Raw genomic sequence first — 23,986 nt, 5'->3', positions numbered from 1 at the left:
AATCAGAGGCGGCGAATCAGAGGCGGGGAATCAGAGGTGGCGAATCAGAGGCGGGGAATCTGAGGCGGGGAATCTGAGGCGGGGAATCTGAGGCGGGGAATCTGAGGCGGGGAAACTGAGGCAGGGAATCACAGGTAGGGAATCAGAGCCGGGGAATCTGAGGCGGGGACTCAGAGGCAGGGAATCTGAGGCAGGGAATCTGAGGCAGGGAATCTGAGGCAGGGAATCAGAGGCGGGGAATCAGAGGCGGGGAATCAGAGGCGGGGAATCAGAGGCGGGGAATCAGAGGCTGGGAAAAAGCCACGGGGAATCAGAGGCGGGGAATCAGAGGCAGGGAATCTGAGGCAGGGAATCTGAGGCAGGGAATCTGAGGCAGGGAATCTGAGGCGGGGAATCTGAGGCGGGGAATCTGAGGCGGGGAATCTGAGGCGGGGAATCTGAGGCAGGTAATCTGAGGCGGGGAATCTGAGGCGGGGAATCTGAGGCGGGGAATCTCACACAGGGAATCAGAGCCGGGGAATCTGAGGCGGGGAATCAGACGCGGGGAATCAGAGGCGGGGAATCAGAGGCGGTGAATCAGAGACAGGGAATCAGAGGCGGGGAATCAGAGGCGGGGAATCAGCGGGAGGAAAAGAGATGTGGGGAAAGAGAGGCAGAGAAAGAGGCGCGGAAATAGAGGCAGGGAAAGAGAGGCGGGGAATGAAAGGTGGGGAATCAGAGGCGGGGAAACAGATGCGGGGAATCAGAGGCGGGGAATCAGAGGCGGGGAATCAGAGGCGTGGAATCAGATGCGGGTTATCAGAGGGGGCAAATGAGATGTGGGAAACTAGATGCAGAGAAAGAGGCACCGAAATAGAGGCAGGCAAAGAGAGGCAGGGTATCAGAGGCAGGGAATCAGAGGCGGGGAATCAGAGGCGCGGAATCAGAGGCAGGGAATCAGAGGCAGGGAATCAGAGGCAGGGAATCAGAGGCAGGGAATCAGAGGCGGTGAATCAGAGACAGGGAATCAGAGGCGGGGAATCAGAGGCGGGGAATCAGAGGCAGGCAATCAGTGGCAGGCAATCAGAGGCTGGGAATAAGAGGCGGGGAATCAGAGGCGGGGAATCAGAGGCAGGGAATCTGAGGCAGGGAATCTGAGGCAGGGAATCTGAGGCAGGGAATCAGAGGCGGTGAATCAGAGACAGGGAATCAGAGGCGGGGAATCAGAGGCGGGGAATCAGCGGGAGGAAAAGAGATGTGGGGAAAGAGAGGCAGTGAAAGAGGCGCGGAAATTGAGGCAGGGAAAGAGAGGCGGGGAATAAAAGGTGGGGAATCAGAGGCGGGGAAACAGGCGGGTAAACAGAGGCAGGTAAACATAGGTGGATAAATAGAGGCGGGGAAAGAGGCGGGCAAAACATAGTGGTTGGAACTTGTGTGTTTAAAATGAGGTACACAAAACAGATCAAACAGTGTTGTTTAAATTGAGGGAGGGAAAGACAGGCACGGAAAGAGTGGAGGGGAAAGAGTGGAGGCGAAAGAGAGGCGTCGAGACAGAGGTGGGGAATCAGAGGCGGGGAATCAGAGGCGGTGAAACAGGTGGGTAAACAGAGGCGGGTAAACATAGGCGGAGAAATAGAGGCGGGGAAAGTGATGGGTGAAACATAGTGGTTGGAACTTGTGTGTTGAAAATGAAGTAGACAGAACAGATCAAACAGAGTTGTTGAAATTGAGGGAGGGAAAGAGAGGCGCGGAAACAGTGTAGGGGAAAAAGCGGAGGCGAAAGAGAGGCATAGAGACAGAGGTGGAGAATTAGAGGCGGGGAATCAGAGGCGGGGAATCAGAGGCGGGGAATAAGGGGCCTGGAATCAGAGGCGGGGAATCAGAGGCGTGGAATCAGAGGCGGGGAATCAGAGGCGGGGAATCAGAGGCGGGGAAACAGAGGCGGGGAATCAGAGGCGGGGATTCAGAGGTGTGGATTTAGAGGCTGGGAATCAGAGGCGGGGAATCGGAGGCAGGGAATCTGAGGCAGGGAATCTGAGGCAGGGAATCTGAGCCAGGGAATCTGAGGCAGGGAATCAGAGGTGGGGAATCAGAGGCGGGGAATCAAAGGCGGGGAATCAGAGGCGGGGAATCAGACGCAGGGAATCAAATGAAGGGAATCAGATGAAGGGAATATGAGGCAGGGAATCTGAGGCAGGGAATCTGAGGCAGGGAATCTGAGGCGGGGAATCTGAGGCGGGGAATCTGAGGCGGGGAATCTGAGTCGGGGAATCTGAAGCGGGGAATCTGAGGCAGGGAATCACAGGCATGGAATCAGAGGCGGGTTATCAGAGGGGGGAAATGAGATGTGGGAAACAAGATGCAGAGAAGGATGCACGGAAATAGAGGCAGGGAATGAGAGGCAGGGTATCAGAGGCAGGGAATCAGAGGCGGGGAATCAGAGACACGGAAAGAGAGGCGTGGAATCAGAGGCCCGGAATCAGAGGCAGGGAATCAGAGGCAGGGAATCAGAGGCAGGGAATCGGAGGCGGGGAATCAGAGGCAGGGAATCAGAGGCAGGGAATCAGAGGCAGGGAATCAGAGGAGGGGAATCAGAGGCGGGGAATCAGAGGCGGGGAATCAGAGGCAGGGAATCAGAGGAAGGGAATCAGAGGAGGGGAATCAGAGGCGGGGAATCAGAGGGAGGAAAAGAGATGTGGGGAAAGAGAGGCAGAGAAAGAGGCGCGGAAATAGAGGCAGGGAAAGAGAGGCGGGGAATGAAAGGTGGGAAATCAGAGGCGGGGAATCAGAGGCGGGGAATCCGAGGCGGGGAAACAGAGGCGGGGTATCAGAGGTGGGGATTCAGAGGCTGGGATTCAGAGGCGGGAATCAGAGGCGGGGAATCAGAGGCGGGGAATCAGAGGCGGGGAATCGGAGGCAGGGAATCAGAGGTGGGGAATCAAAGGCGGGGAATCAGATGCGGGGAATCTGAGGCAGGGAATCTGAGGCAGGGAATCTGAGGCAGGGCAGAGACACGGAAAGAGAGGCGTGGAATCAGAGGTGCGGAATCAGAGCCTGCGAATCTGAGCCAGCAAATAAGAGGCAGAGCAACAGAGGCGGAGAAACGTTGGTGCGGAATCGGAGTCGGGGATTCAGAGGCAGGGAATCAGATGCAGGGAATCAGAGGCAGGGAATCAGAGGCAGGGAATCTGAGGCGGGAATCAGAGGTGGGGAAGCAGAGGCGGGGAATCAGATGCGGGGAATCTGAGGCAGGGAATCTGAGGCAGGGAATCTGAGGCAGGGAATCTGAGGCGGGGAATCTGAGAGGGGGAATCTGAGGCGGGGAATCTGAGGCAGGGAATCACAGGCATGGAATCAGAGGCGGTTTATCAGAGGGGGGAAATGAGATGTGTGAAACAAGATGCAGAGAAAGATGCACGGAAATAGAGGCAGGGAATGAGAGGCAGGGTATCAGAGGCACCGAATCAGAGGCGCGGAATCAGAGGCGGGGAATCAGAGGCGGGGAATCAGAGGCAGGGAATCAGAGGCAGGGAATGAGAGGCAGGGAATCAGAGGAGTGGAATCAGAGGCGGGGAATCAGAGGGAGGAAAAGAGATGTGGGGAAAGAGAGGCAGAGAAAGAAGCGCGGAAATAGAGGCAGGGAAAGAGAGGCGGGGAATCTGAGGCGGGGAAAGAGATGTGGGGAAACGGAGGCCGGGAAAGTTGCGCGGAAAGGGAGGCGTGTAATCAGAGGTGGGGAATCAGAGGCGGGGAATCCGAGGCGGGGAATGGGAGGCAGGGAATCTGAGGCAGGGAATCTGAGGCAGGGAATCAGAGATGGGGAATCTGATGCGGGGAATCAGAGGCGGGGAATCAGAGGCGTGGAATCAGAGGCGGGGAATCAGAGGCGGGGAATCAGATGCGAGGAATCAGAGGCAGGGAATCAGAGGCGGGGAATCAGATGCGGGGAATCAGAGGCAGGGAATTTGAGGCAGGGAATCTGAGGCGGGGAATCAGAGGCGGGGATTCAGAAGCTGGGATTCAGAGGCGGGGAATCAGAGGCGGGGAATCAGAGGCGGGGAATCAGAGGCGGGGAATCGGAGGCAGGGAATCTGAGGCAGGGAATCTGAGGCAGGGAATCAGAGCTGGGGAATCTGAGGCAAGGAATCAGAGGCGGGGAATCAGAGGCGTGGAATCTGAGGCGGGGAATCTGAGGCGGGGAATCTGATGCGAGGAATCAGAGGCGGGGAATCAGAGGCGGGGAATCAGATGCGGGGAATCAGAGGCAGGGAATTTGAGGCAGGGAATCTGAGGCAGGGAATCAGAGCCGGGGAATCAGAGGCGGGGAATCAGAGGCAGGGAATCTGAGGCAGGGAATCTGAGGCAGGGAATCTGAGGCAGGGAATCAGAGGCGGGAATTCAGAGGCAGGGAATCAGAGGCGGGGAATCAGAGGCAGGGAATCTGAGGCAGGGAATCTGAGGCAGGGAATCTGAGGCAGGGAATCAGAGGCGGGAAGTCAGAGGCAGGGAATCAGAGCCGGGGAATCTGAGGCAGGGAATCAGAGGCGGGGAATCAGAGGCGGGGAATCAGAGGCGGGGAATAAGAGGCGGGGAATCAGAGGCGGGGAATCAGAGGCAGGGAATCTGAGGCAGGGAATCTGAGGCAGGGAATCTGAGGCAGGGAATCAGAGGCGGGGAATCAGAGGCAGGGAATCAGAGGCGGGGAATCAGAGGCGGGGAATCAGCGGGAGGAAAAGAGATGTGGGGAAAGAGAGGCAGTGAAAGAGGCGCGGAAATAGAGGCAGGGAAAGAAAGGCGGGGAATGAAAGGTGGGCAATCAGAGGCGGGGAAACAGGCGGGTAAACAGAGGCAGGTAAACATAGGTGGATAAATAGAGGCGGGGAAAGAGGCGGGCAAAACATGGTGGTTGGAACTTGTGTGTTTAAAATGAGGTACACAAAACAGATCAAACAGTGTTGTTTAAATTGAGGGAGGGAAAGACAGGCACGGAAAGAGTGGAGGGGAAAGAGTGGAGGCGAAAGAGAGGCGTCGAGACAGAGGTGGGGAATCAGAGGCGGGGAATCAGAGGCGGTGAAACAGGTGGGTAAACAGAGGCGGGTAAACATAGGCAAAGAAATAGAGGCGGGGAAAGTGATGGGTGAAACATAGTGGTTGGAACTTGTGTGTTGAAAATGAGGTAGACAGAACAGATCAAACAGAGTTGTTGAAATTGAGGGAGGGAAAGATAGGCGCGGAAAGAGTGTAGGGGAAAAAGCGGAGGCGAAAGAGAGGCATAGAGACAGAGGTGGGGAATTAGAGGCGGGGAATCAGAGGCGGGGAATCAGAGGCGGGCAATCAGTGACAGGCAATCAGAGGTGGGGAATCAGAGGCGGGGAATCAGAGGCGTGGAATCAGAGGCGGGGAATCAGAGGCGGGGAATCAGAGGCGGGGATTCATAGGCGGGGAATCAGAGGCGGGGAATCGGAGGCGGGGAATCAGAGGCGGGGAATCAGAGGCGGGCAATCAGTGACAGGCAATCTGAGGCAGGGAATCTGAGGCAGGGAATCAGAGCGGGGAATCTGAGGCAGGGAATCAGAGGCGAGGAATCAGAGGCGGGGATTCAGAGGCGGGGAATCAGAGGCAGGGAATCAGAGGCGGGAATCAGAAGCGGGGAATCAGAGGCGGGGAATCAGATGCGGGGAATCAGTGGCAGGGAATCTGAGGCAGGGAATCTGAAGCAGGGAATCTGAGCCAGGGAATCTGAGGCAGGGAATCAGAGGTGGGGAATCAGAGGCGGGGAATCAGAGGCGGGGAATCAGAGGCGGGGAATCAGACGCAGGGAATCAAATGAAGGGAATCAGATGAAGGGAATATGAGGCAGGGAATCTGAGGCAGGGAATCTGAGGCAGGGAATCTGAGGCAGGGAATCTGAGGCGGGGAATCTGAGGCTGGGAATCTGAGTCGGGGAATCTGAAGCGGGGAATCTGAGGCAGGGAATCACAGGCATGGAATCAGAGGCGGGTTATCAGAGGGGGGAAATGAGATGTGGGAAACAAGATGCAGAGAAGGATGCACGGAAATAGAGGCAGGGAATGAGAGGCAGGGTATCAGAGGCAGGGAATCAGAGGCGGGGAATCAGAGACACGGAAAGAGAGGCGTGGAATCAGAGGCCCGGAATCAGAGGCAGGGAATCAGAGGCAGGGAATCAGAGGCAGGGAATCGGAGGCGGGGAATCAGAGGCAGGGAATCAGAGGCAGGGAATCAGAGGCAGGGAATCAGAGGAGGGGAATCAGAGGCGGGGAATCAGAGGCGGGGAATCAGAGGCAGGGAATCAGAGGCAGGGAATCAGAGGAGGGGAATCAGAGGCGGGGAATCAGAGGGAGGAAAAGAGATGTGGGGAAAGAGAGGCAGAGAAAGAGGCGCGGAAATAGAGGCAGGGAAAGAGAGGCGGGGAATGAAAGGTGGGAAATCAGAGGCGGGGAATCAGAGGCGGGGAATCCGAGGCGGGGAAACAGAGGCGGGGTATCAGAGGTGGGGATTCAGAGGCTGGGATTCAGAGGCGGGAATCAGAGGCGGGGAATCAGAGGCGGGGAATCAGAGGCGGGGAATCGGAGGCAGGGAATCAGAGGTGGGGAATCAGAGGCGGGGAATCAGATGCGGGGAATCTGAGGCAGGGAATCTGAGGCAGGGAATCTGAGGCAGGGCAGAGACACGGAAAGAGAGGCGTGGAATCAGAGGTGCGGAATCAGAGCCTGCGAATCTGAGCCAGCAAATAAGAGGCAGAGCAACAGAGGCGGAGAAACGTTGGTGCGGAATCGGAGGCGGGGATTCAGAGGCAGGGAATCAGATGCAGGGAATCAGAGGCAGGGAATCAGAGGCAGGGAATCTGAGGCGGGAATCAGAGGTGGGGAAGCAGAGGCGGGGAATCAGATGCGGGGAATCTGAGGCAGGGAATCTGAGGCAGGGAATCTGAGGCAGGGAATCTGAGGCGGGGAATCTGAGAGGGGGAATCTGAGGCGGGGAATCTGAGGCAGGGAATCACAGGCATGGAATCAGAGGCGGTTTATCAGAGGGGGGAAATGAGATGTGTGAAACAAGATGCAGAGAAAGATGCACGGAAATAGAGGCAGGGAATGAGAGGCAGGGTATCAGAGGCAGGGAATCAGAGGCAGGGAATGAGAGGCAGGGAATCAGAGGAGGGGAATCAGAGGCGGAGAATCAGAGGCGGGGAATCAGAGGCAGGGAATCAGAGGCAGGGAATCAGAGGAGTGGAATCAGAGGCGGGGAATCAGAGGGAGGAAAAGAGATGTGGGGAAAGAGAGGCAGAGAAAGAAGCGCGGAAATAGAAGCAGGGAAAGAGAGGCGGGGAATGAAAGGTGGGGAATCAGAGGCGGGGAATCAGAGGCGTGGAATCTGAGGCGGGGAAAGAGATGTGGGGAAACGGAGGCCGGGAAAGTTGCGCGGAAAGGGAGTCGTGTAATCAGAGGTGGGGAATCTGAGGCAGGGAATCTGAGGCAGGGAATCAGAGATGGGGAATCTGATGCGGGGAATCAGAGGCGGGGAATCAGAGGCGTGGAATCAGAGGCGGGGAATCAGAGGCGGGGAATCAGATGCGAGGAATCAGAGGCAGGGAATCAGAGGCGGGGAATCAGATGCGGGGAATCAGAGGCAGGGAATTTGAGGCAGGGAATCTGAGGCAGGGAATCAGAGCCGGGGAATCTGAGGCAGGGAATAAGAGGCGGGGAATCAGAGGCGGGGATTCAGAAGCTGGGATTCAGAGGCGGGGAATCAGATGCGGGGAATCGGAGGCAGGGAATCTGAGGCAGGGAATCTGAGGCAGGGAATCAGAGCTGGGGAATCTGAGGCAAGGAATCAGAGGCGGGGAATCAGATGCGAGGAATCAGAGGCGGGGAATCAGAGGCGGGGAATCAAATGCGGGGAATCAGAGGCAGGGAATTTGAGGCAGGGAATCTGAGGCAGGGAATCAGAGCCGGGGAATCAGAGGCGGGGAATCAGAGGCAGGGAATCTGAGGCAGGGAATCTGAGGCAGGGAATCTGAGGCAGGGAATCAGAGGCGGGAAGTCAGAGGCGGGAAGTCAGAGGCAGGGAATCAGAGGCGGGGAATCAGAGGCGGGGAAACAGAGGCGGGGAATCAGAGGCGGGGATTCAGAGGTGTGGATTTAGAGGCTGGGAATCAGAGGCGGGGAATCGGAGGCAGGGAATCTGAGGCAGGGAATCTGAGGCAGGGAATCAGAGCGGGGAATCTGAGGCAGGGAATCAGAGGCGAGGAATCAGAGGCGGGGCTTCAGAGGCGGGGAATCAGAGGCGGGGAATCAGATGCGGGGAATCAGTGGCAGGGAATCTGAGGCAGGGAATCTGAAGCAGGGAATCTGAGCCAGGGAATCTGAGGCAGGGAATCAGAGGTGGGGAATCAGAGGCGGGGAATCAGAGGCGGGGAATCAGAGGCGGGGAATCAGACGCAGGGAATCAAATGAAGGGAATCAGATGAAGGGAATATGAGGCAGGGAATCTGAGGCAGGGAATCTGAGGCAGGGAATCTGAGGCGGGGAATCTGAGGCGGGGAATCTGAGTCGGGGAATCTGAAGCGGGGAATCTGAGGCAGGGAATCACAGGCATGGAATCAGAGGCGGGTTATCAGAGGGGGGAAATGAGATGTGGGAAACAAGATGCAGAGAAGGATGCACGGAAATAGAGGCAGGGAATGAGAGGCAGGGTATCAGAGGCAGGGAATCAGAGGCGGGGAATCAGAGACACGGAAAGAGAGGCGTGGAATCAGAGGCCCGGAATCAGAGGCAGGGAATCAGAGGCAGGGAATCAGAGGCAGGGAATCGGAGGCGGGGAATCAGAGGCAGGGAATCAGAGGAGGGGAATCAGAGGCGGGGAATCAGAGGCGGGGAATCAGAGGCAGGGAATCAGAGGCAGGGAATCAGAGGAGGGGAATCAGAGGCGGGGAATCAGAGGGAGGAAAAGAGATGTGGGGAAAGAGAGGCAGAGAAAGAGGCGCGGAAATAGAGGCAGGGAAAGAGAGGCGGGGAATGAAAGGTGGGAAATCAGAGGCGGGGAATCAGAGGCGGGGAATCCGAGGCGGGGAAACAGAGGCGGGGTATCAGAGGTGGGGATTCAGAGGCTGGGATTCAGAGGCGGGAATCAGAGGCGGGGAATCAGAGGCGGGGAATCAGAGGCGGGGAATCGGAGGCAGGGAATCAGAGGTGGGGAATCAGAGGCGGGGAATCAGAGGCGGGGAATCTGAGGCAGGGAATCTGAGGCAGGGAATCTGAGGCGGGAATCAGAGGCAGGGAATCTGAGGTGGGAATCAGAGGTGGGGAAGCAGAGGCGGGGAATCTGAGGCGGGGAATCTGAGGCAGAGCAACAGAGGCGGAGAAACGTTGGTGCGGAATCGGAGGCGGGGATTCAGAGGCAGGGAATCAGATGCAGGGAATCAGAGGCAGGGAATCAGAGGCAGGGAATCTGAGGCGGGAATCAGAGGTGGGGAAGCAGAGGCGGGGAATCTGAGTCGGGGAATCTGAGGCGGGGAATCTGAGGCAGGGAATCACAGGCATGGAATCAGAGGCGGTTTATCAGAGGGGGGAAATGAGATGTGTGAAACAAGATGGAGAGAAAGATGCACGGAAATAGAGGCAGGGAATGAGAGGCAGGGTATCAGAGGCACCGAATCAGAGGCGGGGAATCAGAGACACGGAAAGAGAGGCGTGGAATCAGAGGCGCGGAATGAGAGGCAGGGTATCAGAGGCACCGAATCAGAGGCGGGGAATCAGAGACACGGAAAGAGAGGCGTGGAATCAGAGGCGCGGAATCAGAGGCAGGGAATCAGAGGCAGGGAATCAGAGGCGGGGAATCAGAGGCGGGGAATCAGAGGGAGGGAATCAGAGGCGGGGAATCAGAGGCGGGGAATCCGAGGCGGGGAATGGGAGGCAGGGAATCTGAGGCAGGGAATCTGAGGCAGGGAATAAGAGATGGGGAATCTGATGCGGGGAATCAGAGGCGGGGAATCAGAGGCGGGGAATCAGATGCGAGGAATCAGAGGCAGGGAATCAGAGGCGGGGAATCAGATGCGGGGAATCAGAGGCAGGGAATTTGAGGCAGGGAATCTGAGGCAGGGAATCAGAGCCGGGGAATCTGAGGCAGGGAATAAGAGGCGGGGAATAAGAGGCGGGGAATCAGAGGCAGGGAATCTGAGGCAGGGAATCAGAGCCGGGGAATCTGAGGCGGGGAATCAGAGGCGGGGAATCAGAGGCGGGGAATCAGAGTTGGTGAATCAGAGGTGGGGAATCAGAGGCGGGGAATCAGAGGCGGGGAATCAGAGGCGGGGAATCTGATGCAGGGAATCAGAGGCAGGGAATCTGAGGCAGGGAATCTGATGCAGGGAATCAGAGGCAGGGAATCTGATGCAGGGAATCAGAGGCAGGGAATCTGAGGCAGGGAAACTGATGCAGGGAATCAGAGCCGGGGAATCTGAGGCGGGGAATCAGAGGCGGGGAATCTGAGCCGGGAAATAAGAGGCAGAGAAACAGAGGGGGTGAAACATTGGTGTGGAATCGGAGGCGGGGTATCAGTGGCAGGGAATCAGAGGCAGGGAATCAGAGGCAGGGAATCAGAGGCGGGGAATCAGAGGCAGGGAATCAGAGGCGGGGAATCAGAGGCAGGGAATCAGAGGCAGGGAATCAGAGGAGGGGAATCAGAGGCGGGGAATCAGAGGCGGGGAATCAGAGGAAGGGAATCAGAGGCAGGGAATCAGAGGAGGGGAATCAGAGGCGTGGAATCAGAGGGAGGAAAAGAGATGTGGGGAAAGAGAGGCAGAGGAAGAGGCGCGGAAATAGAGGCAGGGAAAGAGAGGCGGGCTATGAAAGGTGGGGAATCAGAGGCGGGAAATCAGAGGCGTGGAATCTGAGGCGGGGAATTTTAGGCAGGGAATCAGATGCGAGGAATCAGAGGCGGGGAATTTTAGGCAGGGAATCTGAGCCAGGGAATCAGAGCCGGGGAATCTGAGGCAGGGAATCAGAGGCAGGGAATCTGAGGCAGGGAATCTGTCGCAGGGAATCTGAGGCAGGGAATCAGAGCCGGGGAATCTGAGCCGGGGAATCAGAGGCGGGGAATCAGAGGCGGGTCATCAGAGGCGGGGAATCAGAGGCGGGGAATCAGAGGTGGGGAATCAGAGGCAGGGAATCAGATGACGGGAATAAGATGAAGGGAATCTGAGGCAGGGAAACTGAGGCAGGGAATCTGAGGCGGGGAATCTGATGCGGGGAATCAGAGTTGGGGAATCAGAGGCGGGTTATCAGAGGGGGAAATGAGATGTGGGAAACGAGATGCAGAGAAAGAGGCACGGAAATAGAGGCAGCGAAAGAGAGGCAGGGTATCAGAGGCAGGGAATTAGAGTCGGGGAATCAGAGACACGGAAAGAGAGGCGTGGAATCAGAGGTGTGGAATCAGAGCCTGCGAATCTGAGCCAGCAAATAAGAGGCAGAGCAACAGAGGCGGAGAAACGTGGGTGCGGAATCGGAGGCGGGGATTCAGAGGCAGGGAATCAGATGCAGGGAATCAGATGCGGGGAATCAGAGGCGGGGAATCAGAGGCGGGGAATCTGAGGCGGGGAATCTGAGGCGGGGAATCAGACGCAGGGAATCAAATGAAGGGGATCAGATGAAGGGAATCTGAGGCAGGGAATCAGAGGTGGGGAATCAGAGGCGGGGAATCAGAGGCGGGGAATCAGAGGCAGGGAATCTGAGGCAGGGAATCTGAGGCAGGGAATCAGAGGTGGGGAATCAGAGGCGGGGAATCAGAGGCGCGGAATCAGAGGCAGGGAATCAGAGGCGGGGAATCAGAGGCAGGGAAATAGAGGCAGGGAAAGAGAGGCGGGGAATGAAAGGTGGGGAATCAGAGGCGGGGAATCAGAGGCGTGGAATCTGAGGCAGGGAATCTGAGGCAGGGAATCTGAGGCAGGGAATCAGAGATGGGGTATCTGATGCGGGGAATCAGAGGCGGGGAATCAGAGGCGGGGAATCCGAGGCGGGGAATGGGAGGCAGGGAATCTGAGGCAGGGAATCTGAGGCAGGGAATCAGAGATGGGGTATCTGATGCGGGGAATCAGAGGCGGGGAATCAGAGGCGTGGAATCAGAGGCGGGGAATCAGAGGCGGGGAATCAGATGCGAGGAATCAGAGGCAGGGAATCAGAGGCGGGGAATCAGATGCGGGGAATCAGAGGCAGGGAATTTGAGGCAGGGAATCTGAGGCAGGGAATCAGAGCCGGGGAATCTGAGGCAGGGAATAAGAGGCGGGGAATCAGAGGCGGGGATTCAGAAGCTGGGATTCAGAGGCGGGGAATCAGAGGCGGGGAATCAGAGGCGGGGAATCAGAGGCGGGGAATCGGAGGCAGGGAATCTGAGGCAGGGAATCTGAGGCAGGGAATCAGAGGCGGGGAATCAGATGCGAGGAATCTGAGGCGGGGAATCAGAGGCAGGGAATCAGAGGCGTGGAATCTGAGGCGGGGAAAGAGATGTGGGGAAACGGAGGCCGGGATAGTTGCGCGGAAACGGAGGCGGGTAATCAGAGGCAGGGAATCTGAGGCGGGGAATCAGAGGCGGGGAATCAGAGGAGTGGAATCAGAGGCGGGGAATCAGAGGCAGGGAATCAGAGGCGGGGAATCAGAGCCGGGGAATCTTAGGCAGGGAATAAGAGGCGGGGAATAAGAGGCGGGGAATCAGAGGCAGGGAATCTGAGGCAGGGAATCTGTCGCAGGGAATCTGAGGCAGGGAATCAGAGCCGGGGAATCTGAGGCGGGGAATCAGAGGCGGGGAATCTAGGCGGGGAATCAGAGGCAGGGAATCTGAGGCAGGGAAACTAAGGCAAGGAATCTGAGGTGGGGAATCAGAAGCGGGGAATCAGAGGCGGGGAATCTGTCGCAGGGAATCTGAGGCAGGGAATCAGAGCCGGGGAATCTGAGGCGGGGAATCAGAGGCGGGGAATCAGAGGCGGGGAATCAGAGGCAGGGAATCTGAGGCAGGGAAACTAAGGCAAGGAATCAGAGTCAGGGAATCAGAGGCGGGGAATCAGAGGCGGGGAATCAGAGGCGGGGAATCAGAGGCGGGGAATCAGAGGCGGGGAATAAGAGGCGGGGAATCAGAGGCGGGGAATCAGAGGCGGGGAATCAGAGGCGGGAAATCAGAGGCAGGGAATCAGAGGCGGGGAATCTGAGGCAGGGAATCTGAGGCAGGGAATCAGAGCAGAGGAATCTGAGGCGGGGAATCAGAGGCGGGGAATAAGAGGCGGGGAATCAGAGGCGGGGAATCAGAGGCGGGGAATCAGAGGCAGGGAATCAGAGGCGGGGAATCAGAGGCGGGGAATCAGAGGCGGGGAATCAGAGGCATGGAATCAGAGGCGGGGAATCAAAGCCAGGGAATCTGAGGTGGGGAATCAGAGGAGGGGAATCTGAGGCGGGGATTCAGAGGCGGGGAATCAGAGGCGTGGAATCAGAGGCGTGGAATCAGAGGCGGGGAATCAGAGGCAGGGAATCTGAGGCAGGGAATCTGATGCAGGGAATCAGAGCTGGGGAATCTGAGGTGGGGAATCAGAGGCGGGGAATCAGAGGCGGGGAATCAGAGGCGGGGAATCAGAGGCGGGTAATCAGATGCGGGGAATCTGATGCAGGGAATCAGAGCCGGGGAATCTGAGGCGGGGAATCAGAGGCGGGGAATCAGAGGCGGTTAATCAGAGGCGGGGAATCAGATGCGGGGAATCTGAGGCAGGGAATCAGAGCCGGGGAATCTGAGGCGGGGAATCAGAGGCGGGGAATCTGAGGTGGGGAATCTGAGGCGGGGAATCAGAGGCGGGGAATCTGATGCAGGGAATCAGAGCCGGGGAATCTGAGGCGGGGAATCAGAGGCGGGGAATCAGAGGCGTGGAATCAGAGGCGGGGAATCAGAGGCGGGGAATCTGAGGCGGGCAATCAGTGGCAGGGAAACAGAGGCAGGGAATCAGAGGCAGGGAATCAGAGGCGGGGAATCAGAGGCGGGGAATCAGAGGCGGGGATTCAGAGGCGGGGAATCTGAGGTGGGGAATCAGAGGCGGGGAATCTGAGGCAGGGAATCTGAGGCGGGGAATCAGAGGCAGGGAATCAGAGGCGGGGAATCAGAGGCAGGGAATCAGATGAAGTGCATCAGATGAAGGGAATCAGAGGCAGGGAATCAGAGGCGGGGAATCAGAGGCAGGGAATCTGAGGCAGGGAATCTGATGCAGGGAATCAGAGCCGGGGAATCTGAGGCGGGGAATCAGAGGCGGGGAATCAGAGGCGTTGAATCAGAGGCGGGGAATCAGAGGCGGGGAATCTGAGGCGGGCAATCAGTGGCAGGGAAACAGAGGCAGGGAATCAGAGGCAGGGAATCAGAGGTGGGGAATCAGAGGCAGGGAATCTGAGGCGGGCAATCAGTGGCAGGGAAACAGAGGCAGGGAATCAGAGGCGGGGAATCAGAGGCGGGGATTCAGAGGCGGGGAATCTGAGGCAGGGAATCTGAGGCGGGGAATCAGAGGCAGGGAATCAGAGGCGGGGAATCAGAGGCAGGGAATCAGATGAAGTGCATCAGATGAAGGGAATCAGAGGCAGGGAATCAGAGGCGGGGAATCAGAGGCAGGGAATCTGAGGCAGGGAATCTGAGACAGGGAATCTGAGGCGGGTAATCAGATGCGGGGAATCAGAGGCAGGGAATCTGAGGCAGGGAATCTGAGACAGGGAATCTGAGGCGGGTAATCAGATGCGGGGAATCAGAGGCAGGGAATCTGATGCAGGGAATCAGAGCCGGGGAATCTGAGGCGGGGAATCAGAGGCGGGGAATCAGAGGCGGGGAATAAGAGGCGGGTAATCAGATGCGGGGAATCAGAGGCAGGGAATCTGATGCAGGGAATCAGAGCCGGGGAATCTGAGGCGGGGAATCAGAGGCTGGGAATCAGAGGCGGGGAATCAGAGGCGGGGAATCAGAGGCGGGGAATCAGAGGCGGGGAATCAGAGTCGGGGAATCAGAGGCAGGGAATCAGAGGCGGGGAATCAGAGGCGGGGAATCAGAGTCGGGGAATCAGAGGCGCGGAATCAGAGGCGGGGAATCAGAGGCGGGGAATCCGAGGCGGGGAATCAGAGGCGGGGAATCAGAGGCGGGGAATCCGAAGCGGGGTATCAGAGGCGGGGAATCAGAGGCGGGGAATCAGAGGCGGGGTATCTGAGGCGGGGTATCAGAGGCGGGGAATCAGAGGCGGGGAATCAGATGCGGGGAATCCGAGGCGGGGAATCAGAGGCGGGGTATCAGAGGCGGGGAATCAGAGGCGGGGAATCAGATGCGGGGAATCTGAGGTGGGGAATCAGAGGTGGGGAATCAGAGGCGGGGAATCAGAGGTGGGGAATCAGAGGAGGGGAATCAGAGGCGGGGAATCAGAGGCGGGGAATCAGAGGCAGGGAATCTGATGCAGGGAATCAGAGCCGGGGAATCTGAGGCGGGGAATCTGAGGCGGGGAATCAGAGGCGGGGAATCAGAGTCGGGGAATCAGAGGCGGGGAATCAGAGGCGGGGAATCAGAGGCGGGGAATAAGAGGCGGGGAATCAGAGGCGGGGAATCAGAGGCGGGGAATCAGAGGCGGGGAATCAGAGGCGGGGAATCAGAGGCAGGGAATCAGAGGCGGGGAATCAGAGGCGGGGAATCAGAGGCAGGGAATCAGAGGCGGGGAATCAGAGGCGGGGAATCAGAGGCGGGGAATCAGAGGCGGGGAATCAGAGGCGGGGAATCAGAGGCGGGGAATCAGAGGCGGGGAATCAGAGGCGGGGAATCAGAGGCGGGGAATCTGAGGCGGGGAATCAGAGGCGGGGAATCAGAGGCGGGGAATCAGAGGCGGGGAATCAGAGGCGGGGAATCAGAGGCGGGGAATCTGAGGCGGGGAATCAGAGGCGGGGAATCAGATGCGGGGAATCTGAGGCAGGGAATCAGAGCCGGGGAATCAGAGGCGGGGAATCAGAGGCAGGGAATCTGATGCAGGGAATCAGAGCTGGGGAATCTGAGGTGGGGAATCAGAGGCGGGGAATCAGAGGCGGGGAATCAGAGGCGGGGAATCAGAGGCGGGGAATCAGAGGCGGGGAATCAGAGGCGGTTAATCAGAGGCGGGGAATCAGATGCGGGGAATCTGAGGCAGGGAATCAGAGCCGGGGAATCAGAGGCGGGGAATCAGAGGCAGGGAATCTGATGCAGGGAATCAGAGCCGGGGAATCTGAGGCGGGGAATCAGAGGCGGGGAATCAGAGGTGGGGAATCTGAGGCGGGGAATCAGAGGTGGGGAATCTGAGGTGGGGAATCTGAGGCGGGGAATCAGAGGCGGGGAATCAGAGCCGGGGAATCTGAGGCGGGGAATCAGAGGTGGGGAATCTGAGGTGGGGAATCTGAGGCAGGGAATCAGAGGCGTGGAATCAGAGGCGGGGAATCAGAGGCGGGGAATCTGAGGCGGGCAATCAGTGGCAGGGAAACAGAGGCAGGGAATCAGAGGCAGGGAATCAGAGGCGGGGAATCAGAGGCGGGGAATCAGAGGCGGGGATTCAGAGGCGGGGAATCAGAGGCGGGGATTCAGAGGCGGGGAATCTGAGGCGGGGAATCAGAGGCAGGGAATCAGAGGCGGGGAATCAGAGGCAGGGAATCAGATGAAGTGCATCAGATGAAGGGAATCAGAGGCAGGGAATCAGAGGCGGGGAATCAGAGGCAGGGAATCTGAGGCGGGGAATCAGAGGCGGGGAATCAGAGGCGTGGAATCAGAGGCGGGGAATCTGAGGCGGGGAATCAGAGGCGGGGAATCAGAGGCGTGGAATCAGAGGCAAGGAATCAGAGGCGGGGAATCTGAGGCGGGCAATCAGTGGCAGGGAAACAGAGGCAGGGAATCAGAGGCAGGGAATCAGAGGCGGGGAATCAGAGGCGGGGAATCAGAGGCGGGGATTCAGAGGCAGGGAATCAGATGAAGTGCATCAGATGAAGGGAATCAGAGGCAGGGAATCAGAGGCGGGGAATCAGAGGCAGGGAATCAGATGAAGTGCATCAGATGAAGGGAATCTGAGGCAGGGAATCTGAGGCAGGGAATCTGAGGCAGGGAATCTGAGGCAGGTAATCTGAGGTGGGGAATATGAGGCGGGGAATCTGAGGCGGTGAATCAGAGGAGGGGAATCAGAGGCGGGGAATCAGAGGCGGGTAATCAGATGCGGGGAATCAGAGGCAGGGAATCTGATGCAGGGAATCAGAGCCGGGGAATCTGAGGCGGGGAATCAGAGGCGGGGAATCAGAGGCGGTTAATCAGAGGCGGGGAATCAGAGGCGGGGAATCAGAGTCGGGGAATCAGAGGCGGGGAATCAGAGGCGGGGAATCAGAGGCGGGGAATAAGAGGCGGGGAATCAGAGGCGGGGAATCAGAGGCGGGGAATCAGAGCCGGGGAATCTGAGGCAGGGAATCTGAGGCGGGGAATCAGAGGCGTGGAATCAGAGGCGGGGAATCAGAGGCGGGAAATCAGAGGCAGGGAATCAGAGGCGGGGAATCAGAGGCGGGAAATCAGAGGCAGGGAATCAGAGGCGGGGAATCAGAGTCGGGGAATCAGAGGCGTGGAATCAGAGGCGGGGAATCTGAGGCAGGGAATATGAGGCAGGGAATCAGAGCAGAGGAATCTGAGGCGGGGAATCAGAGGCGGGGAATAAGAGGCGGGGAATCAGAGGCGGGGAATCAGAGGCGGGGAATCAGAGGCGGGGAATCAGAGGCGGGGAATCAGAGGCGGGCAATCAGTGGCAGGGGATCAGATGCGGGGAATCAGAGGCAGGGAATCAGAGGCAGGGAATCAGAGGCGGGGAATCAGAGGCGGGGAATCAGAGGCAGGGAATCAGAGGCGGGGAATCAGATGCGGGGAATCAGAGGCGGGGAATCAGAGGCGGGGAATCAGAGGCGGGGAATCAGAGGCGGGGAATCAGAGGCGGGCAATCAGTGGCAGGGGATCAGATGCGGGGAATCAGAGGCAGGGAATCAGAGGCAGGGAATCAGAGGCGGGGAATCAGAGGCGGGGAATCAGAGGCAGGGAATCAGAGGCGGGGAATCAGAGGCGGGGAATCAGAGGCGGGGAATCAGAGGCGGGGAATCAGAGGCGGGGAATCAGAGGCGGGGAATCAGAGGCGGGGAATCAGAGGTGGGGAATCAGAGGAGGGGAATCAGAGGCGGGGAATCAGAGGCGGGGAATCAGAGGCGGGGAATCAGAGGTGGGGAATCAGAGGCAGGGAAGCTGAGGCAGGGAATCTGATGCAGGGAATCAGAGCCGGGGAATCTGAGGCGGGGATTCAGAGGCGGGGAATAAGAGGCGGGCAATCAGAGGCGGGGAATCAGAGGCGGGGAATCAGAGGCGGGGAATCAGAGGCAAGGAATCTAAGGCATGAATCTGAGCCAGGGAATCAGAGCCAGGGAATCTGAGGCGGGGAATCAGAGGCGGGGAATCAGAGGCGTGGAATCAGAGGCGGGGAATCAGAGGCGGGAAATCAGAGGCAGGGAATCAGAGGCGGGTAATCAGAGGCAGGGAATCAAAGCCGGGGAATCTGAGGCGGGGAATCAGAGGCGGGGAATCAGAGGCGGGGAATCTGAGGCGGGGAATCTGAGGCGGGGAATCTGAGGTGGGGAATCTGAGGCGGGGAATCAGAGGCGGGGAATAAGAGGCGGGGAATCAGAGGCGGGAAATCAGAGGCGGGGAATCTGAGGTGGGGAATCTGAGGCGGGGAATCAGAGGCGGGGATTCAGAGTCGGGGAATCAGAGGCGGGAAATCAGAGGCGGGGAATCTGAGGTGGGGAATCTGAGGCGGGGAATCAGAGGCGGGAAATCAGAGGCGGGAAATCAGAGGCGGGGAATCAGAGGCGGGGATTCAGAGTCGGGGAATCAGAGGCGTGGAATCAGAGGCGGGGAATCTGAGGCGGGGAATCAGAGGCGGGGAATCAGAGGCAGGGAATCAGAGGCGGGGAATCAGAGGCAGGGAATCAGAGGCGGGGAATCAGAGGCGGGGAATCAGAGGCGGGGAATCAGAGGCAGGGAATCTGAGGCAGGGAATCTGATGCAGGGAATCAGAGCTGGGGAATCTGAGGTGGGGAATCAGAGGCGGGGAATCAGAGGCGGGGAATCAGAGGCGGGGAATCAGAGGTGGGTAATCAGATGCGGGGAATCTGATGCAGGGAATCAGAGCCGGGGAATCTGAGGCGGGGAATCAGAGGCGGGGAATCAGAGGCGGTTAATCAGAGGCGGGGAATCAGATGCGGGGAATCTGAGGCAGGGAATCAGAGCCGGGGAATCAGAGGCGGGGAATCAGAGGCAGGGAATCTGATGCAGGGAATCAGAGGTGGGGAATCTGAGGCGGGGAATCAGAGGCGGGGAATCTGAGGTGGGGAATCTGAGGCGGGGAATCAGAGGCGGGGAATCTGATGCAGGGAATCAGAGCCGGGGAATCTGAGGCGGGGAATCAGAGGCGGGGAATCAGAGGCGTGGAATCAGAGGCGGGGAATCAGAGGCGGGGAATCAGAGGCGGGGAATCAGAGGAGGGGAATCTGAGGCGGGGAATCAGAGGCGGGGAATCAGAGTCGGGGAATCAGAGTCAGGGAATCAGAGGAGGGGAATCTGAGGCGGGCAATCAGTGGCAGGGAAACAGAGGCAGGGAATCAGAGGCAGGGAATCAGAGGCGGGGAATCAGAGGCGTGGAATCAGAGGCGGGGAATCAGAGGCGGGGAATCTGAGGTGGGGAATCAGAGGCGGGGAATCTGAGGCAGGGAATCTGAGGCGGGGAATCAGAGGCAGGGAATCAGAGGCGGGGAATCAGAGGCAGGGAATCTGAGGCGGGCAATCAGTGGCAGGGAAACAGAGGCAGGGAATCAGAGGCAGGGAATCAGAGGCGGGGAATCAGAGGCGGGGAATCTGAGGCGGGCAATCAGTGGCAGGGAAACAGAGGCAGGGAATCAGAGGCGGGGAATCAGAGGCGGGGATTCAGAGGCGGGGAATCTGAGGCGGGGAATCAGAGGCGGGGAATCTGAGGCAGGGAATCTGATGCAGGGAATCAGAGCCGGGGAATCTGAGGCGGGGAATCAGAGGCGGGGAATCAGAGGCGGGGAATCAGAGGCAGGGAATCAGAGGCGGGGAATCAGAGTCGGGGAATCAGAGGCAGGGAATCAGAGGCGGGGAATCAGAGGCGGGGAATCAGAGTCGGGGAATCAGAGGCGGGGAATCAGAGGCGGGGAATCAGAGGCGGGGAATCCGAGGCGGGGAATCAGAGGCGGGGAATCAGAGGCGGGGAATCCGAAGCGGGGAATCAGAGGCGGGGAATCAGAGGCGGGGAATCAGAGGCGGGGAATCTGAGGCGGGGTATCAGAGGCGGGGAATCAGAGGCGGGGAATCAGATGCGGGGAATCCGAGGCAGGGAATCAGAGCCGGGGAATCTGAGCCGGGGAATCAGAGGCGGGGAATCAGAGGCGGGTCATCAGAGGCGGGGAATCAGAGGCGGGGAATCAGAGGTGGGGAATCAGAGGCAGGGAATCAGATGACGGGAATAAGATGAAGGGAATCTGAGGCAGGGAAACTGAGGCAGGGAATCTGAGGCGGGGAATCTGATGCGGGGAATCAGAGTTGGGGAATCAGAGGCGGGTTATCAGAGGGGGAAATGAGATGTGGGAAACGAGATGCAGAGAAAGAGGCACGGAAATAGAGGCAGCGAAAGAGAGGCAGGGTATCAGAGGCAGGGAATTAGAGTCGGGGAATCAGAGACACGGAAAGAGAGGCGTGGAATCAGAGGTGTGGAATCAGAGCCTGCGAATCTGAGCCAGCAAATAAGAGGCAGAGCAACAGAGGCGGAGAAACGTGGGTGCGGAATCGGAGGCGGGGATTCAGAGGCAGGGAATCAGATGCAGGGAATCAGATGCGGGGAATCAGAGGCGGGGAATCAGAGGCGGGGAATCTGAGGCGGGGAATCTGAGGCGGGGAATCAGACGCAGGGAATCAAATGAAGGGGATCAGATGAAGGGAATCTGAGGCAGGGAATCAGAGGTGGGGAATCAGAGGCGGGGAATCAGAGGCGGGGAATCAGAGGCAGGGAATCTGAGGCAGGGAATCTGAGGCAGGGAATCAGAGGTGGGGAATCAGAGGCGGGGAATCAGAGGCGCGGAATCAGAGGCAGGGAATCAGAGGCGGGGAATCAGAGGCAGGGAAATAGAGGCAGGGAAAGAGAGGCGGGGAATGAAAGGTGGGGAATCAGAGGCGGGGAATCAGAGGCGTGGAATCTGAGGCAGGGAATCTGAGGCAGGGAATCTGAGGCAGGGAATCAGAGATGGGGTATCTGATGCGGGGAATCAGAGGCGGGGAATCAGAGGCGGGGAATCCGAGGCGGGGAATGGGAGGCAGGGAATCTGAGGCAGGGAATCTGAGGCAGGGAATCAGAGATGGGGTATCTGATGCGGGGAATCAGAGGCGGGGAATCAGAGGCGTGGAATCAGAGGCGGGGAATCAGAGGCGGGGAATCAGATGCGAGGAATCAGAGGCAGGGAATCAGAGGCGGGGAATCAGATGCGGGGAATCAGAGGCAGGGAATTTGAGGCAGGGAATCTGAGGCAGGGAATCAGAGCCGGGGAATCTGAGGCAGGGAATAAGAGGCGGGGAATCAGAGGCGGGGATTCAGAAGCTGGGATTCAGAGGCGGGGAATCAGAGGCGGGGAATCAGAGGCGGGGAATCAGAGGCGGGGAATCGGAGGCAGGGAATCTGAGGCAGGGAATCTGAGGCAGGGAATCAGAGGCGGGGAATCAGATGCGAGGAATCTGAGGCGGGGAATCAGAGGCAGGGAATCAGAGGCGTGGAATCTGAGGCGGGGAAAGAGATGTGGGGAAACGGAGGCCGGGATAGTTGCGCGGAAACGGAGGCGGGTAATCAGAGGCAGGGAATCTGAGGCGGGGAATCAGAGGCGGGGAATCAGAGGAGTGGAATCAGAGGCGGGGAATCAGAGGCAGGGAATCAGAGGCGGGGAATCAGAGCCGGGGAATCTTAGGCAGGGAATAAGAGGCGGGGAATAAGAGGCGGGGAATCAGAGGCAGGGAATCTGAGGCAGGGAATCTGTCGCAGGGAATCTGAGGCAGGGAATCAGAGCCGGGGAATCTGAGGCGGGGAATCAGAGGCGGGGAATCAGAGGCGGGGAATCAGAGGCAGGGAATCTGAGGCAGGGAAACTAAGGCAAGGAATCTGAGGTGGGGAATCAGAAGCGGGGAATCAGAGGCGGGGAATCAGAGTCGGGGAATCAGAGGCGGGGAATCAGAGGCGGGGAATCAGAGGCGGGGAATCAGAGGCGGGGAATCAGAGGCGGGGAATAAGAGGCGGGGAATCAGAGGCGGGGAATCAGAGGCGGGGAATCAGAGGCGGAAAATCAGAGGCAGGGAATCAGAGGCGGGGAATCTGAGGCAGGGAATCTGAGGCAGGGAATCAGAGCAGAGGAATCTGAGGCGGGGAATCAGAGGCGGGGAATAAGAGGCGGGGAATCAGAGGCGGGGAATCAGAGGCGGGGAATCAGAGGCAGGGAATCAGAGGCGGGGAATCAGAGGCGGGGAATCAGAGGCGGGGAATCAGAGGTGGGGAATCAGAGGAGGGGAATCTGAGGCGGGGATTCAGAGGCGGGGAATCAGAGGCGTGGAATCAGAGGCGTGGAATCAGAGGCGGGGAATCAGAGGCAGGGAATCTGAGGCAGGGAATCTGATGCAGGGAATCAGAGCTGGGGAATCTGAGGTGGGGAATCAGAGGCGGGGAATCAGAGGCGGGGAATCAGAGGCGGGGAATCAGAGGCGGGTAATCAGATGCGGGGAATCTGATGCAGGGAATCAGAGCCGGGGAATCTGAGGCGGGGAATCAGAGGCGGGGAATCAGAGGCGGTTAATCAGAGGCGGGGAATCAGATGCGGGGAATCTGAGGCAGGGAATCAGAGCCGGGGAATCTGAGGCGGGGAATCAGAGGCGGGGAATCTGAGGTGGGGAATCTGAGGCGGGGAATCAGAGGCGGGGAATCTGATGCAGGGAATCAGAGCCGGGGAATCTGAGGCGGGGAATCAGAGGCGGGGAATCAGAGGCGTGGAATCAGAGGCGGGGAATCAGAGGCGGGGAATCTGAGGCGGGCAATCAGTGGCAGGGAAACAGAGGCAGGGAATCAGAGGCAGGGAATCAGAGGCGGGGAATCAGAGGCGGGGAATCAGAGGCGGGGATTCAGAGGCGGGGAATCTGAGGTGGGGAATCAGAGGCGGGGAATCTGAGGCAGGGAATCTGAGGCGGGGAATCAGAGGCAGGGAATCAGAGGCGGGGAATCAGAGGCAGGGAATCAGATGAAGTGCATCAGATGAAGGGAATCAGAGGCAGGGAATCAGAGGCGGGGAATCAGAGGCAGGGAATCTGAGGCAGGGAATCTGATGCAGGGAATCAGAGCCGGGGAATCTGAGGCGGGGAATCAGAGGCGGGGAATCAGAGGCGTGGAATCAGAGGCGGGGAATCAGAGGCGGGGAATCTGAGGCGGGCAATCAGTGGCAGGGAAACAGAGGCAGGGAATCAGAGGCAGGGAATCAGAGGTGGGGAATCAGAGGCAGGGAATCTGAGGCGGGCAATCAGTGGCAGGGAAACAGAGGCAGGGAATCAGAGGCGGGGAATCAGAGGCGGGGATTCAGAGGCGGGGAATCTGAGGCAGGGAATCTGAGGCGGGGAATCAGAGGCAGGGAATCAGAGGCGGGGAATCAGAGGCAGGGAATCAGATGAAGTGCATCAGATGAAGGGAATCAGAGGCAGGGAATCAGAGGCGGGGAATCAGAGGCAGGGAATCTGAGGCAGGGAATCTGAGACAGGGAATCTGAGGCGGGTAATCAGATGCGGGGAATCAGATGCAGGGAATCTGAGGCAGGGAATCTGAGACAGGGAATCTGAGGCGGGTAATCAGATGCGGGGAATCAGAGGCAGG

The sequence above is a fragment of the Narcine bancroftii genome, chromosome 6 (genome assembly GCF_036971445.1).
Source record: "Narcine bancroftii isolate sNarBan1 chromosome 6, sNarBan1.hap1, whole genome shotgun sequence".
In the NCBI taxonomy this organism is placed as follows: Eukaryota; Metazoa; Chordata; class Chondrichthyes; order Torpediniformes; family Narcinidae; genus Narcine; species Narcine bancroftii.
The sequence above is the reverse complement of the archived record's forward strand: the minus strand, read 5'-3'. Positions refer to the sequence as shown.